This window comes from Scyliorhinus canicula, chromosome 15 (assembly GCF_902713615.1).
Source record: "Scyliorhinus canicula chromosome 15, sScyCan1.1, whole genome shotgun sequence".
NCBI lineage: Eukaryota > Metazoa > Chordata > Chondrichthyes > Carcharhiniformes > Scyliorhinidae > Scyliorhinus > Scyliorhinus canicula.
The window spans coordinates 41392763-41399036 of record NC_052160.1 but is presented as its reverse complement, the minus strand read 5'-3'; positions in this window follow the sequence as shown (position 1 = coordinate 41399036).

Here is a 6274-nt window from a genome sequence, read left to right as displayed (position 1 = left end):
TCCCGAACAGTATGTTACCTCCCGGGTGCTCGGGTCAGGGATGTCTCCGATCGGCTGCAGGACATACTGAAGGGGGAGGGTGAACAGCCAGTTATCGTGGTGCATATAGGCACCAATGATATAGGTAAAAAAAGGGATGAGGTCCTACAATCAGAATTTAGGGAGTTAGGAGATAAGTTTTAAAAAGTAGGACCTCAAAGGTAGTAATCTCAGGATTGCTACCAGTGCCATGGGACAGTCAGAGTAGAAATTCAAGAATAGTCAGAATGAATACGTGGCTTGAGAGATGGTGCAGGAGGGAGGGGTTCATATTTTTGGGACATTGGAACCGGTTCTGGGGGCGGTGGGACCATTACAAACCAGATGGTCTACACCTGGGCAGGACTGGAACCAATGTCCTAGGGGGTGCTTTTGCTAACACTGTTGGGGAGGTTTTAAACTAATGTGGCAGGGGGATGGGAACCAGATTAGGAAGTTAGACGTCAGTAAAGAAGCAGCAACTAAAGCCAGTAAGGTACGAGACAATAAATTCAATGTGACTAAGGGGAAGAGTAGACAGGGAAGAGATGATGAACGCAAAGTTGGTCTGAGGTGCATTTGTTTTAATGCGAGAAGTGTAGCAGGTAAGGCAGATGAACTTAGGGCTTGGATCAGTACCTGGGAATATGATGCTATTGGTATTACTGAGACTTGGTTGAGGGAAGGGCAGGACTGACAACTGAATATCCCAGGGTATAGATGCTTCAGGAGGGATAGAGAGGGAGGTAGAAGGGGTGGAGGAGTTGCATTACTCGTCAGAGATGATATCACAGCTGTGATTAAGGAGGGCACGATGGAGGATTCGAGCACTGAGGCAATATGGGTGGAGATGAGAAATAGGAAGGGTGCAGTAATAATGTTGGGACTTTACTACAGGCCTCCCAAAAGCGAGCATGAAGTAGAGGTACAAATATGCAGACAGATTATAGAAAAATGTCGGAGCAATAGGGTGGTTGTGATGGGAGATTTTAACTTCCCCAACATTGAATGGGATTCGTGTAGTGTTGGAGGTGTAGATGGAGCAAAGTTTGTAAGGAGCATCCAGGAGAGGTTTTTTAGAGCAGTATGTAAATAGTCCAACTCGGGAAGGGGCCATACTGGACCTGGTATTGGGGAATGATCCCGGCCAGGTGGTTGATGTTTCAGTCGGTGATTACTTTGGGAATAGCGATCACAATTCCGTAAGTTTTAGAATACTCATGGACAAGGACAAGAGTGGTCCGAAAGGAAGAGTGCTAAATTGGGGAAAGGCAGAGTATAACAAAATTCGGCAGGGGCTAGGGAATGTGAATTGGGAGCAGCTGTTTAAGGGTAAATCCACATTTGAAATGTGTGATTCTTTTAAGGAAAGGTTGATTAGAGTGCAGGACAGACATGTTCCTGTGAAAATGAAAGATAGAAATGGCAAGATTAGGGAACCATGGATGACGGGTGAAATTGTGAGACTAGCTAAGATGAAAAAGGAAGCATACATAGGATCGAGGCAACTCAAAACTGATGAAGCTTTGGAGGAATATCGGGAAAGTAGGACGAATCTCAAACGCGCAATAAAGAGGGCTAAAAGGGGTCATGAAATATCTTTGGCTAACAGGGTTAAGGAAAATCCCAAAGCATTTTATTCGTATGTAAGGAGCAAGAGGGTAACTAGAGAAAGGATTGGCCCACTTAAAGATAAAAGAGGAAATTTATGCGTGGACTCAGGAAATGGGTGAGATTCTTAATGAGTACTTTGCATAGGTATTCACCAAGGAGAGGGATAAGACGGATGTTGGGGCTAGGGATGGATGTTTAAATACTCTCGGTCAAGTTGTCATACGGAAGGGGGAAGTTTTGGGTATTCTGAAAGACATTAAGGTGGACAAGTCCCCAGGACCGGATGGGATCTATCCCAGGTTACTGAGGGAAGCGAGGGTCGAAATAGCTGGGGCCTTAACAGATATCTTTGCAGCATCCTTGAGCACTAGCTAGATGGATAAAGAACTGGCTGGGCAACAGGAGACAGAGAGTAATGGTGGAAGTGAGTGTCTCAAAATGGAGACGGGTGACTAGTGGTGTTCCACAGGGATCCGTGCTCGGACCACTGTTGTTTGTGATCTACATAAATGACCTGGAGGAAGGTATAGGTGGTCTGATTAGCAAGTTTGCTGATGATACTAAGATTGGTGGAGTTGCAGATAGCGAGGAGGACTGTCAGAGAATACAACAAAATATAGATAGATTGGAGAGTTGGGCAGAGAAATGGCAGCACCGGCCCTTGGAAAGAGCATCCTACCTAACCCTACTCCTCCATCCTATCCCAGTAACCCCTCCTAACATTTTTTGGACACTAAGGGCAATTTATCATGGCCAATCCACCTAACCTGCACGTCTTTGGACTATGGGAGGAAACCGGGGAGAACGTGCAGACTCCACACAAACAGTGACCCAAGCTGGGAATCGAACTTGGGACCCTGGAGCTGTGAGGCAACTGTGCTACGTGCTGCCTTCTCCTCCCCGCTCTCTATCAGTGCTACTGCATGAATGTTAAAAAACTGATGGTCTGTAGATTCTTTCCAGCTGACAAATCTTTGGCTGCCCTGTGTATTTAATTGATTCAAATTATTCTGAAATAAAAATACTGGTGATTTGGTTTCCCTTAGAACATAGAACATTACAGCACAGTACAGGCCCTTCGACCCTCGATGTTGCGCCGACCTGTGAAACCACTCTAAATCCCATCTACACTATTCCATTATTGTCCATATGTCTATCCAATAACCATTTGAATGCCCTTAGTGTTGGCGAGTCCACTACTGTTGCAGGCAGAGCATTCCACGCCCTTACTACTGTCTGAGTAAAGAACCTACCTCTGACATCTGTCCTATATCTATCTCCCCTCAATTTAAATCGATGTCCCCTCGTGCTAGACATCACCATCCGAGAAAAAAGGCTCTCACTGTCCACCCTATCTAATCCTCTGATCATCTTGTATGCCTCAATTAAGTCACCTCTTAGCCTTCTTCTCTCTAACGAAAACAGCATCAAGTCCCTCAGCCTTCCCTCATAAGATCCTCTCTCCATACCAGGCAACATTCTGGTAAATCTCCTCTGCACTTGTACTTCAGATCTCCCATGAAAATGTTTTGTCAATATAACTGACTCCTGCTCTCAGCTACTGTCGCAAAGACGTGAGAGTTTATTTTTGGTTGTCATTTCTCACTTGTAGCCCCCATTCTCTGGCTCTCATACCCTCACACTTTCTCTTCCATACTTGCTCTCGTATTCTTCCATCTTCCGTGCTGTATTTCTCCTCGGCGCCAATGTTCACTCATTCACTGCGTCCCTCATTTATTCACATTCTACCTCTGCGTACTTAGCCCCTACTGTGCTCCCTATACACATATGACTGTATGGCAAAATTTGGTTTCAACTCCATCTACAAGTTTGCTGATGACGCGGCGGTAGTGGGTCGTATCTCAAACACCGACAAGTCAGAGTACAGGAGGGAGGTAGAGAACCTAATGGCGTGGTGTAACGATAACAATCTCTCCCTCGACTTCCGGTTGCGGCTATGACCAGCTAAGTCGCACATTTGGCAGCTCCTGCGACAAAGGTGTTTAAGGGCCGATTGGAGGGCCCCGACGGTACTGTAAAGACGAATCCCGGTGGGGGAAGGCTCCCTGAGGAGAGTGAGACCAACTTTATGGTCGGTACTCGGAGTGGGGCGACAAAAAAAGCAGCAGCAGCTCCCCGAAAAAAGCGGGGGAAGAGGACCAAAATGGCGGCCGGTGGCGCGCTAGAAGATTGGAGAAAATGGGCGGAGGAGCAGCAGGCCGCTCTCCTCCGGTGTTTTACGGAGCTGAAAGTGGAACTCTTAGAGTCCATGAACGCGACGACCACAAGGCTGATGGGGGCCCAGGCGACCCAAGAGGCGTCGATAAGAGAGCTGCAGCAGGAGATGGCGGTGAGGGAGGAGGAAGCCACGGTCCTCGTGGGAAAGGTGGAGGTGCACGAGGCACTCCACCTGAAATGGCAGAGCCGCTTTGAGGAGCTGGACACTCGAATGAGGCGGAAGAACTTGAGGATCCTGGGCCTAGCAGAAGGCCTGGAGGGGCCTGATCTCCCGAAATATGTAGCGGAGATGCTGAGCTCCCTGATGGGAGAGGGGGCCGGTCCATCGCCCCTGGAGCTGGAAGAAGCATATCGGGTCATGGCTAGGCGGCCTAGGGCGAACGAGCCCCCGAGGGCGGTGCTGGTGCGATTCTAGCGTTTCTGTGATCGGGAGAAAAAGTGCTGAGGTGGGCCAAGAGGGAGAAAAGCAGCAAATGGGAGAATTCGACGGTGCGGATATATCAGGACTGGAGTGCGGAGGTGGCAAAGCGGCGGGCCCGGTTTAACCGGACGAAGGCGGTGCTGCACGCAAAGAGGATCAAGTTCGGAATGCTGCAGCCAGCGCGTTTGTGGGTCACCTACAAGGACCAGCACCATTACTTTGAGACCCCAGAGGAGGCATGGACTTTTGTTCGGGAGGAAAAGCTGGACCTGAACTAGAACTTGGGAACGCCGGCGGTCGAGGCCGCCCGAGTACCCTTGACTGATCAAGTGGCCCATGTGTTTCTTAGGCCAGGTCGGAACTTGGTTAAAGTTGATGGATCGTTTGGTTTCTTTGAAACTTGTGTTATGGGGGGTTTCTTTGTTCCTTTTTGTGTGTCTCTTCCCGTTGCCAACTTCCCTTAATTATTGTGGTTGTAGGGGGGGCCTTTTTTGTTTTTTTTTACTGCTTTTTGATCTGTTCTTTAAGGGTTATGGTTACTGTTCTGTTCGATGGAGGGTGATGGTTAAATACGTTATTATTGGGTAGTTATTTAGTTATGCAGGCATAGTTATGTATTTATGTATTTATTTGAGATTTGTTATTTATATTGTTATATTGTTAAGTTGGGGAGGCGGGACGGGGGGGGTGCAAGTTGGTTGTGCGTGTTTTCTTTTTCTCTTTTTTCTTCCTCTCGTTTTAAGGGGGCTTTTTTATGGGCTTGGATGGGGACGGGGGTGGAATTGAAGATGGCGGGGTAGGGTGTGGCCGGGCGAAAGCGCGGGCTTTCCCCTGTTTCCCGCGTGCGGGACGGAGGAAGGGGGAGGAGAGAAGAGTGGGGTGTGGCCAGCAATGGCGGCTTTTCCCGCGCTGAAGCGGGGTCAGAGAGGGATGGCAAGGGGGGGGGGGAGGCCCCTCCCCCCCCACATCGGGAGGAGTCGGAGTGTGGCAGGGGCAGCCGGGTCAGCGAAAACCAGCTGACTCTCGGGAGTACGATGGTGGATACACCGCGGCTAGGAGGGGTCCTAGCCGGGGGGGGGGGGGGGGGGGGGGGGGGGGGGGTGTTAGGGGGGGATACCGGGTTGCTGCTGGAAAGGCCGAGGACGGGAAGGGAAGAACGGGAGGAGAGAGGGGGAGGGGCCATCGCCATGGGGAACGGGTCAGAAGGGGAGGGTCGACCCGGGGCGAACAGGGGACAGGACATGGCTAACAGACAGGGGAAAGGGACGGGTCGCTCCGCGACACGGTTGATTACTTGGAACGTGAGGGGGCTGAATGGGCCGGTCAAGAGATCAAGGGTTTTTTCACACCTAAAGGGACTGCAGGCGGATGTGGCAATGTTGCAGGAGACTCACTTGAGAGTAGTAGACCAGGTACGCCTGAGAAGGGGGTGGGTGGGACAGGTGTTCCACTCAGGCTTGGACGCAAAGAACCGGGGGGTGGCGATTTTGGTGGGAAAGAGGGTGTCGTTCGTGGCGGCGCAGGTGGTAGCAGATAAGGAGGGTAGGTACGTGATGGTAAAGGGTAGGCTGCAGGGAGAGAATGTGGTGCTGGTGAATGTGTATGCCCCGAATTGGGATGACGCGGGTTTTATGAGGCGCCTGTTGGGCCTCATTCCGGGTCTGGAGGCAGGGGGCCTGATCATGGGGGGGGACTTCAATACAGTGCTCGACCCTGGGCTGGACAGATCGAGTTCCAGGACGAATAGGAGGCCGGCAGCGGCAGAGGTGCTAAGGGGGTTCATGGAGCAGATGGGGGGGGTAGACCCTTGGAGATTTGGCAGGCCAAGGGCGAGGGAGTATTCTTTTTTCTCCCACGTCCACAGGGTGTACTCCAGAATAGACTTTTTTGTACTGAGCAGGGGGCTGATTTCGAGAGTGCAGGACACGGAGTACTCGGCCATTGCGATTTCGGACCATGCACCACACTGGGTAGAGGTAGAAC